The 13,742-nt window shown below is 40.9% G+C and overlaps 1 protein-coding gene across 2 annotated transcripts in view; it reads left to right on the forward strand.

Annotated features, from left to right (window-relative positions):
• pgm5 (phosphoglucomutase 5) overlaps positions 1-13,742 on the forward strand; it is a 163,152-nt gene that overhangs the window by 121,296 nt on the left and 28,114 nt on the right. The window lies entirely within an intron of this gene.

Here is a 13,742-nt window from a genome sequence, read left to right on the forward strand (position 1 = left end):
CAGGAAGGCTGACGTTTCGGGTCTAGGCCCGAAACGTCAGCCTTCCTGCTCCTCTGATGCTGCTTGGCCTGCTGTGTTCAGACAGTTAAGAGTCAATTACATTGCTGTGGGTCTGAGGTCTCTGAAAGGAAAGACTGGGTAGGTGTTGGGAATATTGCTTCCCTAAAGAAAATTAATGATCTAGATACATTTTTTTACATTAATCAATAGTTTCATGATCACCATTACAACGATGAGTTTTTCACTCCATATTTGTTACTTAATTGAATTCAAATTCTCCATTTTGAACTTGGAGGCTGGATATTACAGGGTTCTGAGGTCCCAGCAACACACTGTCATCAGCTAAAACAAGGGTGCTGCCCATGATCCTAAGAGTGTCCCACAGCAATTTAACATTGGGAGTAATGTTAACAGAAGACTCTGTACAGAAAGTGGCTCCCTTAGTATTTCTAGCCAATTCAGGGCTGGCAGCTCTGCACTCTCAACAGCACCATCAGGAGCAGTGGCCACAGGCTGTCCCAACATGTTGAGTACCCCAGGTAGGCCCGGGGTCTAGGGTCTGTCTGGGTTGTGCCAAATTGAGGGGGTTGGGATCCAAGCTTAAGATGCCAGTGGCAGGATAGATTTTAGGAAGGGAAACTTTGGGGTGTGTTACCTCTGATGTACCCAAAGGAGTTTATCCTCTCTCCCTTGTTCAACATCAACCCGTGCAACTTTGTGAGTTTCATGTGTGGCACAGGCTTCCCACCACTGTGGGTGGCAAAGGGATAAGGCCCTTAAATGTCCATTAATTTGCCAGTTAAGTCTCTCAGTAGGCCCAAAAGCTTGGGTCTTGTATGATACCTCCCCTTCCAGCAGTAAACTTTATGACAGGCAGGAGCAGGAAGGCAAAAGGCCACCTTTCAGATATTATCTGTCCCTTGTTTTATGTGTACATTGTCTTTAAGAGAATTCACTTCTATGTGCTGTGTGTATACAATTTTGCGACTCTGCCTGACGATTAATCTGCTCTGGGTTTACAAGCAGGTCACGCAATAATCAAATAGTTGCTGTAATGTCTGGTTCATAACTCATAATGTGTTTTACTTTTTAAATAAAGTAACCCATTGGAGATAATCATTCTCTCATGAACAAATGATTTTTAAACCATTACCATTAAGATGACAACTGCAACCTTCAAATCTGCCAGCAGGGGTGTGTAAATGGAAGACTTATATCTCTATAGATGATCAGTCCAGACCTCTGAATTCATTGATGCAGTAACGTAACAATGGCGCTCTTGTACCTGTGAAACAGTAGATGCTTACTTAATGAAGATATCAAGTACATATATAAGGAACAATGCTAAATCTATATTAATCGCTGTTCACCTGCAGAACAGACTTATTAAAACAGATGCTAATAAGATACTTTAGTTTTGAGGACAGAAGAGGAACACTGGGACAATATTCAGCTTTTCAGCCCCCACCAAGGCTGTTCCATCATTCACATAAATAATGGATCTGTATATTAACTCTATCTACCAAACCCTGGTTCCATAAATTGCAACTGTGGTTTAGTTGGCAGCAGTCCCTTTTAAATCAGAGCTTGTGGTTTCAAGTTACACTCCAGAACTTAAGCGAAGCCATCTAAGCTTACACTGAAGTACTTAGAAAATACTACATGGTCAGAAACACATGGATGCAAAGTTAAATTGATGCCTCACTTACCCTCTCAGGACGATGTAAAATATCCCGTGGCATTATTTTTAAGAACAGCTAAGGAGCTATCCCAGCGTCCTGAACAGTAGTTGTCCCTCAATCAATTCTCACATTGTTATTCATGGGATCTTATGTTACGACACTGTTAAACGTCAAAAAAAATGATTTCTCGCCTATAATTTGCTTTGGGACTGCCAGCAGGTGTGAAAGTTGCTACATAAGTGCTTTAATGTCCTTATTCAGCAGCATTTTATCTCTGTCCTAAAGTCTCTTTACTAGACCCAGTATCATTTTCCTGTTTTATAAGCTCTGTGAAGCTCTTTGGGAATTGTGACAATCTTTGGCCCAGAAGCAGTCATTGCTTTTTAAAAATTCTATGGAACCTGTGATTGATTTTCACCAATTCCAAAGGGGTTAATTGTAATTTTTTTGAAGAATAAGAAACACTGGTAGATGTAATCTGGGAGCTCTTAATCTGGAAGCAGGGCAAAATTGAAAGAGAGGTGAACTCGCAAAGGAGAGCTACAAGCTGTGGAGCTGGAGGGTGAAGGCAATCAGTGCATAGATACAAGCCATACAAGGCAAACGAAGAAGCCACTATTGTGAAGAAGATAGGAATGCTGCAGGGAAGAGATGATCAAGACATAGATGCAGACACAAAAAGAAAGTAAGCAGAGATAGAAAAGGTGCGTTCGTTGAATTCTTGGAAAGAGAAGAATCACATTTCTCTCAAAAGTAGTCACTTTTTATGTTCAGAGAAAAAAGGAGAAAAGAAACTATTTGAGGCACTCTGCAAGCTAGTTAAGGTCTGGAACCTGAAGAACTGTGGAATAGCTTGGTGACTCTAATGGGCTAATGTTTTGCTGGAAGTAGTAACTAAACAATGGACCAAGATCCTAATTGTTAGTCAGTTGAAAAGAAACACGGAAATATTGCACCATTTTATGCTGTCATGACCTGACAGAGGGCCTGTTCATTGAAGTGTGCCTTGCTGATCATAATCATACCAAGAACATGGTGTGAAGGTTGTTGGGTACGGCTCCTGACTTAGTCTGCATGAGCAAAGAACAGTATATCGTTGAATCATACAGCTATATAAGATATACATGCTGAAGGAGAATGTTTCCTTGTTGTATCAAAGATTTAAATTAATATTTCATTTGAAGCATTATTTGTCTGTTAATTCATGTTTAATTTGCATTAGTTTTTTTTCTGTTAAGGTAAAAAGTTGCAAAAAACTTAAATTTTATGATTAATTTCATCATTTGCGGGTCATTTGACAAATTTGGTTAGTTTGGTTAGTTTGGTTAATAGTTCCCCCACAGGGATCATAACAGGTTGTTAACGTCCTTGAGACATTAATGGTGCTATTTATTGCAAGTTTCAATGCAAACACAGGAGGCCACAGCTTTCAGTACTGACACTCTACAATGATACCAAGATTTTTTTTATTTTAATGTTGCAGTATTACTGTACAATTACGGTCCAGTGTCATGGCTTATTTTTGTTGAAGTGTTACTGCTACCACTATGGTCCAGTGTTGTGGCTTATTTTTTCACTTATTTTATCATGGGATTCTGAAATACATGGATCTGTTGTGCCGCGTGATCATTCTAAGTTCTGTGATGCTTTTACAGGGAGTGAACAATGACCCTTCTGACACCATGAGACCAATGAAATGATTGAAAGACATACAGTATTGTACTGAGGATGTAACCAGAACTTTTTTCATTTTGCTTCAAAACACATGGCTAAATGCCCACCACACCCTATTCATAAAAGAACAGCTTGGCTCACACTGTAACTTCACTTTCTGATATTATATTAAAGCTGGTTACATATGAAATGCAGTATTCCAAAGCAATAATGAAAAGCTTGAGCCTCAGACTTTTCACTCATTGGTGACCCCACCAACCATAAGACTGGATCCAGAATCATTCAAAATCTGTTTGTTGGACCATGTTGGAATTTTCTAAATAAAGTAACATTTCTTTTGTTTTTCTACCCTTTAGTTTCTGATAGCTGAATATTAATTATTGCAGTAATGCAAGGCCATGTTTCCTAAATGACCACTTTCTCACTTATCAAATTTGGAGGATTTCGTCTCCAGTTCAGCAATACCTTAATTTTAAAATCCACGCCTTTGTTTACAAGTTTATGCTTGGCCGCCTTGCTCCTTCTGTGTCTCTACAATCTTCTTGAGCTTCAGGCACTCCAGGATCTCCGTATCCTTCTGATTCTCTACCAGATCTGTTTAGTATCCCCAAGTTAAAATGCTTCATCATTAGCTGCCTGGGCCCTAAATTTTGGAGTTCCCTCAACCTTTTCTCCATATCTCGCTACCCCTCTGTCGTGCTTTATAATATTCCTTAAAAGCTAACTGTCGACCAAGCTTTCAGTTACCTCTCCTAATGTCTTCTTATGTGACTCAGTAACAATTTTGTTTTGTCTGATGATGCCCCTGTGGAGACATTCTTAGCCATTGTTAAAGGCACGACATAAGTGAAAGCTGTTGTTGCCGAGAGCAGATTCATCACACACTTTGACATTATTTAGTGTTTATACTTTGCATTTGAAGTTGATGAAGGGTGGGGACCCTAGCTGACCCCATGGGCAGGAGCATCCCTGACCATTACAGGTAAAGTACGGAATAAACAAATGATCAATAAACATATTATTCTGACTGCAAGACTTGGATTGTGAAGGTTAAAACATTCTCTTCCGTTGCTACGCATGCTACAAAAAGCTGAGAAGATATTTTGAGATGCGGGTTTGGATGTTTGAATTGGAATCTGACAGCACAGAGGCATTTGGGAAGTATCTGGGTGAAGTGTGTAGCAGGTAGAGGTGGGTGTCATTACATAAAGTTGACCAAATGTAGAATAATTCTTGAACAACAAGTGCATTAATATAGCAGTTTTTTCAAAGGAAAAGACATTATTTGTATGACCATTATCAACAGTGAACTAATAAGGAGATATTAGGACAGGCAATGAGAAGTTTGGTCAAAGAGGTAGACTTTTAAGAAGTGTCTGAAAGAAGGAGAGAGAGAGAGAAAGAGAGAAGTGGTGAGATATAGGGAGAGAATTCCAGAACTTAGGCTTTGCAAGCTGAGAACACAATTGTCAGTAATTAAAATCAGGGATTGGTGCCAATTATGTAATACAAATTCAATTAAACATTGTTTCAACAGAATGTACTTTGTCTTTCATCTAACTATGGAGAGCTGATGTTGGAATTGCTGTTATACATATATCTAAAAGACTGGTATAAATATTTGTGCTGTGCTCATTTAGCACAATCATGTTGCAGATCTTGATGCCTCTGTGACAGACTAAAAGTGTTTCTTCAAAGTCTGCTGCTATAAAAGGATAGAAGTATCCTTAATGAGCCACTGAGGAGACTGCTTCTTCGGCATCTAGCCAGTGCATTGATAGCATAGTTCAAAAACTCTTCCATTTTTGTCAGAATACTTACAGCTTGCCGGTTTTGCAAATTGCAAAGTACTGATGTCATGATGTGAGCCTTGCAGCAGTGCAAACCAGCAAAGCAGCAGCAATTAAGCTGAATTAAACAAATCGTCATCCAGCAAGCCACAATGAGCAAATGCTATAGTTAAATATAACTGGATATGACACAGAGATATTGGACCTATCAAACCCTCTTTTAATGCAGATTTCATCTGACCTACTACCCTGATGTATTCTAATCTTCTGAGGAACAGTCCCACAGCAACATTCCCAGCTCCTCAGTTATCAATCGTAGCTTTCCAATATTCATCCTTTAGCCCACAACTCTACAATTTAGCACTGTTCCCAGAAACTTTTAGACATGAACATTCCAAGCTCAGACCTCACAGGCTTTGTATTTCATAAGGTCACCTGATAAAGGAGCAGTGGTCCGAAAGCTTGTGATTTTAAATAACCCTGTTGGATCACAACCTGGTGTTGTGTGACTTCTGACTTTTGTCCACGCCAGTCTAACACTGGCATCTCCACATCATGGCTTGCATTTCATAGGGCTTTGTCTTTATCTCAGTCTGTACCTCGGATGCGAAAACGAAGGGATCATAAATATAAAGTGGTCACTAATAAATGCAGTTGAGAAAGAAGGAGAAACTTCTTTACCCATATTGTGGCGAGAATATGAACCTCACTACCACAAGGAATGGATGGGGAGGTGATGGCCTAATGGTATCATCGCTGGATTGTTCACCCAGAGACCCAGATAATGTTCTGAGGACCCGTGCTCGAATCCCATCACAGCAGATGGCTTTGAATTTGAATTCAATAAAAATCTGGAATTAAGAATCTAGTGATGACGTGAATCCATTGTCAATTGTTGGAAAAACCCATCTGGTTCACTAATGCCTTTAAGGGAAGAAAGCTGCCTACATGTTACTCCAGACTCATAGCAATGCAATTGATTCTTAACTACCCTCTGGGCAATTGGAGATGGGCAATAAATCTGACTAGCCAGTGACGCCTTCATCCGATGAAAGAATAAACAAAATAGTATGATGGAATTTAAAGGGAAGGTAGATAAACATATGAAGGAGGATGAAATAGAGGATATGCACTCTGTGTGAGAGACTCAGGTGGCCCTACCTTCTACGCCTGAGATCAATCTCAGTGAGGATAATTGAAATGTTCTCGATACAGTCATTGCCCTGGGGTCTCCAGCTGTGAATACCCTACGATCAAAGCCTATGAAATGATACCAACACTATCCTTTTGGCACCTCACTTTAGTACCTTAATTGACTGTCACTCTCGAACTCACATTCTGTCCCAGACATGGTCACACTCTGTCCTTTGTCGTACCGCTCTGATAGTATAGCACTCCTGCTGTAGCGGCCCTCTGACAGTGTAGTGCTCCCTCAGTACTGAGCATTCCAACTATGTAATGCTGTCTAAGCACTGACTATCCAATATCTCAGCACTGCCTCAATACCGACCTTCTCTGATAGTTCTGTGTGCCTTCAGTGCTGAAGCTCCAATGGTGCAACACTCTCTTGTCATTGACCTCTGTTAGTGCCGCACTTTAACACTAACTCTCTATCAGCACAGTGTTCCCTCACTAATGCTCTCTCAATATTGATCCTCTGCCAGCTCAGTGCTGACTTTCCATTAGTGCAGTGCTCCCTCAGTACTGAGCCTCCAGAAATGCAGAGTTCCCTCTGTAATGGCCGTCTGACAGTAATAATGCTCACAAAGTAAAGGCCCTTTGATAATGCTGCACTGCTTCCATGTAGCCCCTCTAATCATATAGCATTCCCTCAGTGTGACAGTGCAGTTCTTCCTCATTACTGTTACCCAGAAAGCGCAGTACTTCCTCATTACTAACTCTCACCACTAACTCTCTGACAGTGTAGCACATCCTCAGGACTGATCCTCCATCAGTGCAGTGTGCCCTTGGTACTGATTCTCTTACAGTGCGATGCTCCCTCAGTACTAATCCTCCGTCATTGCAGCACTCCATCTGGATTGACTCAGTACTAACTCTCTGACAGTGTAGTACTGCCTTAGTATTGACTTTCCAAAGATGCAGTACAGCCTCGGTACTGACCCTCTAACAGTATGGTGCTCCCATACAGTATGATTCTCTGACAATACAGAACTCTCTCAGTACTGACCTTCTAAGCTCTCCTTAGTACAGACACTGCTGATGGACTTCTAACTGTCTGCAACATTCCCTTAGAACTGCAATGGGGGTGCCAGCTTAGTATTTGTGGCTCTCACGTCTCCGAAATGAGAATTTTAACTCAGAAGATTTTACACATGAAAGTGGGCAGCTTAGCATCAGTGCTATTGATTAACAGAATGTAACAAGCTGCATATTCTCTGTCTGGTATTGGGTAATGAGGACTCAACTGACATCAGTGCATTCATTGCTTAATATTTCATATGTCTCATCGCAGGCAACCCTTTCTGGATCTAATCTTGCTTGTTGTCTTAATTCCAAGTGGTGTCACTGAAAATCCTGTACCTTTTCTTTAAGACACAAGATATGCAGTGTAAAGCAGGAAAGATCAGTACATAGAGAAGGAGCAATGGTGAAATAACTCTCTGTATCCTGTCTTATTCTAACTGTTGATATGATATTTGCCAAGGGTGACCACTAGGATTGATGTAAGCATCGATTTTCATCCTATTATTACAGACGAACCATTCCATGGATGCTGCTTTTATTATTCATTCTTGAGATAGCAAGGCCAGCATTTGCTGTTTATCATTAATGATCTTTGAGAACGTGGTGGTGGGTTGTGTCTTTGGAGAGCTTCTGGGGATATGTGGTGTAGATACTTCCACATTGCTATTAGGGATAGAGATCTAGAATATTGATCCAGTGACAGTGATATTTTTCCCAAGTCAGACTGGTATGCAGTTTGGAGGGGTTAGCAGGAGCAGGCAACACTTACACATGTTTTGAGTTGTGCATTTCTTTTACTGTAATTTATGTTGGCTCTTTGATAAGAAACAGCTCCTACAATTCAGTCTAACATGAAGTTGCAAGTGTGTTTTCGACTAAAGAAGCTTACCTTAATGCAAACCTGCTGCTATAAGCATTTATTCTATTTCTGTTGAACTCGAAATGTCATCCTTAACTACACCACAGAAGATGCCCAATTTCCATTTACCTTCCTTCACCAATGAATGCCAGATGCATCAATGCTTCATGATCGCTCTCATCACTCACATACAGCTTTGGTTATTATGCAAGTTTCCACTCTATTTTATCCCTAATCCTGAAGGTGGAGTGTCTCAGGCACTAGTTTCTCATTGGCATTGGTTCTGTCCATCTTTCACATTTAGATGTGGGTGTCACAGTAACAAAGTGAGTTGCACTTTCACTGTCAGTCTTGATACTTGAGTGCAAAATCTATGCTGACCCTCCAGGCACAGTACTAAGCGAATGTTTTTTCTTTATACATTCACGGGATGTGGCATCAGTGGCTAGGCCAGTATTTAATTTCCATCCCTAATTACCCAGAGGCCAGTTGAGAATCAACCAAATTGCTATGGGTCTGGAGACACATGTAGGCCAGACCAGGTGAGGATGACAGATTTCCTTCCCTGAAGGACATTAGTGGAGCAGAAGGGTTTTTCCGACAATCGTCATAGTCATCAGCAGATTCTTAATTCCAGATTTTTTAATTGAATTCAAATTCCATCATCTGCCCTGGTGGGATTTGAATCCAGGTCCCCAGAACATTAGCTGAGTCTCTGGATTAATAGACTAACGATAATACCACTAGGCCATTGCCACCCACTGCTGCCCAGACACAAAACTCCCCATCAAAATGGTCATCTGCATCTGCACAAATCAGGCCAGTGATATCAGTCAACATCACTGTTCCATGTGTAATAACATTACATGCATAAGTGGCTCTACTGAGGCTGAATTTCCATTTGTCCAAGGGAACCTGGGAACAAGAACCTGGGAGTGGAGGGGGCCAAGACTGGCAGTGGGGCCAAAGACTGTGAGTGGGGATGAAGGCTGGGAGTGCGAGGAAAGGCCTAACATGGGGACAAAGGCTGGTGAAGTGGTGCCATCCTTAAACAATACAGCTGGACAGCTGCACATGATTGGTGAGGGAGAGATACCAGCTTCAGGCTAAATTTGGACTTTGGTGGTGGTGTAAAGCACTGACAGTGCTAAGGACTTTCCCTCTTCCTGACATAGCAACGCATTTCGCTGAATGCCTGAGGGCCAGCTCAGTGCATTATCCATCTGGTTGAAAGGCAGCTGGACCAGTAGTATTGCAAAGTGAAGTTTCTCTTACTTTACACAGTCAGCGCTACACTGTCAGAGCCTTTCAAATGCAATGACAGATTCCATTTAGCTGCCTCCTACATGCAGCATGTCAAAAGATCGTTCAGGCTCAGCCTTGAGACGGCTGCTTGAGCAAACAGTCAGTACCAAGATGAGCTGAGCATTTGAGACCCCTCGAGAAGAGAGAATGGTGTAAAGTTTGAACAAGGCAGAATCTACAGTTTCTGATCTGGTGATAGATATACAGCAGCAAGGGTGAGCTAGGAACATCATGGAGCTGGTCTCTCCAAGGAAGTTACAGATTGCATTGGGTGCTGATGTTCTGTAGGAGTGGTTTGGGCCTGGGTTAGATGACAGCGAACAGGCATCAGAGGATCTGCAAGTAAAGTTGAAATCCACGGTGGGGCATGGGAAAGCTTTTAAAAATGCTGCCATTTGAAGGCTGAGAAAACTAGGAGTAAACAAAGTATCTCGGCGTTGAATGCTGCTGCCATTGCGATCGAGCATCAAGAGGCACAGAAGCAATTTAAAATGACAGTAAAGGACATTGGTGAAGTCACTTTTGGAGTACTGCATGCAATCTGGTCACCCTGCTATAGGAAGGATATTATTAAATTGGAACGGGTGCAGAGAAGACTTATAAGGATGATATTGGGACTGGAGAGTTTGAGATATAAGGAGAGGCTGGATAGGCTGGGACTTTTCTCACTGGAGCAAAGGAGGTTGAGGGTTGACCTTACCAAGGTTTATAAAATCATAAGGGGCATAGATAAGGTGAATAGCAAAGGTCTTTTCCCTAGGGTGGGAGAGTTCAAAACTAGAGGGCACAGACTTAAGGTGAGAGGGGAAAGATTTAAAAGGGACCTGAGGGGCATGTTTTTCATGCTGAGGGTGGTACATATGTGGAATGAATTGCCACAGGAAGTGGTAGATGCAGGTACAGTTATAACATTTAAAAGACATTTGGATAGGACCACGAATAGGGAAGGTTTGGGCGATATGGGCGAAATGCAAGCAAATGGGTCTAGTTTACTTTGGGAAACCTGGTTGGCATGGATGAGTTGGACTGAAGGGTCTGTATCCATGCTGTATGACTCTATAAACCAAGGACCCATCAATAACTAACAAAACCTACAACGGCAATCAGCACACATTGGTATTTCGATTGTTTTGCTGCAGGAAGGTTGACGTTGTACTTTTATACGAGACACTTGATAGAACTCAGTTGGAGCATTGTGTACAGTTGTGGATGCCACATTATAGGAAAGAGGTGAACACATTGGAGAGAGTGCAGAAGTGGTTTATAAGAATGGTTCCAGGAATGAGAAACTCCAGTTATGAGGATAGATTAAAGTTGGGACTGTTTTCCTTGGAGAGAAGGCAGCTTAGTGGAGATTTGATAAGGGTTTTCAAAATCATGAACAGGCTAGATAGAGAAAAAATGTTTCACTCAGTGAGTAGTGGGGTATGAAATGCACTGCCTGGAAATGTGGTGGAGTCAAGTTCAGTTGAGGCATTCAAGAGAGCATTGGATGATTATTTGCATAGAAATGGTGTGCAGGGATATGGGGGAAAGGTAGGAGATTGGCACTCGGGAAGGCACAATGAACCAAATGGCCTCTTTTTGCACTGTAACAATTCTGTAATTCTGTTATTTTGAAAAGAATTTGTAAAAACAGTTTATTTTAAAATATTGGGGTTTTAAAGAAACTGCATTCACACTGTTTGATTGTCATCTCATATCTCAGCAAACCTTTGGGAAATACAGAATTGTGATAGAAGAACAGACTGATGCTCAGGTGTTTAAGCCAAATGTGAATAAGATGAGCTTTCACTGGAATGTGACCAGTTGAATAGCCTTCACAGATGAAGTTTCAGTCCCTGTCAAATAGCATGGTGAGAATTGCAAGGCACTTTAGCACTAAAACCTTTGAACTGCTCTACACTGTGACTTCTTCAGATCTTTTTATATCCATGATTTCTTGCAATATGAGATAATTTTGGACCACCTATTCATTAAAGCACCAAAACTGCCTACTTCCACCTCCATAACATCACCTTTTTCTGTCACTGCTTCAACTCATCTGTTGCTGAAAACCTCATTCATTCCTTTGGTACTTTAAACTTAACTATTCCAGTGCTCTTTTGATCAGACTCCCACCCTCTACTCTCTGTAAACTGAAACTCACCCATACATCTGCTGCCTGCATTCTAACTTGTACGAATCCCTGTTCGCCCAACAAAGCCTATGTTTATTGACCGACATGGACACTTAGTCTGGGAATATTTTGAATTTAAATTTCTCATCCTTTTTTACAAATCCTTCCATGGCTTCACAATCCCTTTAATTTCTGAGAGCCCTATAGCCCTAGTAGATCCCAGCCTTGTTCAATTCTGGTCTGTTCAGCATCCCCCATTTCTTTGCTCCACCATTGATGGCTGTGCCTTCAGTTACCTGGACCCTAAACTCTGCAGTTCATCTCCTTAGCCTCTCTCCCCACCAATAGACGCTCCTTAAAACCTACATCTTTGACCAAGCTTTTGGTCACGTGACCTGATATCCCCTTATGTGGCTTCTGTGATATAAAAATGGTTTGATAGAACTCCTGTGAATTAGCCTGAATTATTTTACTAGGTTAAAGGCACTATATAAACGTAAGTTTTTATAGGATCAGTAAGTAACAAAACTGCAGCAGTTCTGTGAAGGCTACTTTCTTGAGGGATAGCCAATTAACACTGGCCTAGCCAACAACACCCCATCTCAGGAACAAATAAATAAAAATCCATGCCCTTATCTGAGTACAATTTACAGTAGAAGATTCACCATTGCAATTCTTCTCGCCAGGAGGCACCAGCTGAGAACTAGGACAAACAATTGTGAATAGACTTACATTCGCATAGTGGGGTTATTGTGGTCACATAGCTCAGTATTGGACAAAGCTGATCATATGCTTTCCAATGCAATAAATTGCTCTTGGTTTATGCAACATCAGCATTGCTGTATTAGAACAGTGAATGCAAAATCGAGTCAGAGTCACTGTGCACTGATTATTGTTGCTTGAAAAGCCTGTGTGATCTTTCATGACTGTGAATTGGCTAAGCATTGAATCATTCAGTAAAAAGGACTAGTGGAACGTTGCCTTTATCTCAAGGTTGAAAGACAAAAGGGGAGAAGCACTGTCAATTAACGTGTTCAGTCTAGGCTCCAAACTAAGGGAAGCATATGTTGACTTTATAAGGCGTGCATTGCAGATCCGCTGTAATGATACCAGAACTAAAAGTGTTAATGAAATATAACGACAAGTTGCAAAGACTAGGCTTGTATTCTCTTCAAATACAAGCTGAGGATGCTTTGATCAAGAAAATAAGAAACAGGAGCAGGAGGAGCCTATTTCATCCCCTAATTCTGCTTAGTTTTTTAATAAGATCGTGGGTAATTTCCTATGTCAATACTATCTTCCCACAGTCGTTTGTATATCCCTTAATTCTCGTAATACCCAAATATCTATCAACTTCTATCTTGAATATATTCAACAACTAAGCATCCACAACCCTCTGGAGGAGAGAATTCCAAAGATTCACAAATATCTCAGTGAAGAAATTTCTCCTCGTCTCAGTTCTAAGTGGTGAACCTCTTAGTCTGAGACTGTAGTCCCTCTGGCCAAGGCGAATGTTTATCTGCTGCCTTGTGCTTCCTCCCCCAACAGCCTTCTGCCACCCAATTTTTTCATTCTCCATCAAAATGTTAGAAATCAGCCAGATTGCATTCCAAATTTTAAAAAGCTGCAGTATGTTGCAAATGTTGCAAATAATTAGAAATAGCCTAAAGCCAACCTGTGAAATATGTAATTTTCCCCCAAACCCAGCAACTCTTTTTATGAATTGAATTAGCTTTATTGTCACATGTACTCAAATGAGTACAGGGAAAAGTTTACAAGTCGCCACATAAGGCGCCATCTTAGGTGCAAGGTATCAAGGTACAAATTCTTCAGAACAAGTCATAGGAGAAAGAAATTAGAAAAATAAAGAAATAAAAAATCCAGCATTACAAATAGTAGGAATAAATTAGAAAATAGAAACATAAAAAGTTCAGAACAACAGTCCTTCCTCAACTTTAAATAAACAAGACATATTCCTTGTAGAAAATAACTGAGTTGGGCATTAAAACAGATCATTCCTGATTAAGAGATAACAAGGTGTAGAGCTGGATGAACACAGCAAGCCTAGCAGCATCAGAGGAGCAGGAAAGCTGATGTTTCGGGTCTAA

The sequence above is a fragment of the Rhincodon typus genome, chromosome 3 (assembly GCF_021869965.1).
Source record: "Rhincodon typus isolate 14 chromosome 3, sRhiTyp1.1, whole genome shotgun sequence".
Lineage (NCBI taxonomy): Eukaryota > Metazoa > Chordata > Chondrichthyes > Orectolobiformes > Rhincodontidae > Rhincodon > Rhincodon typus.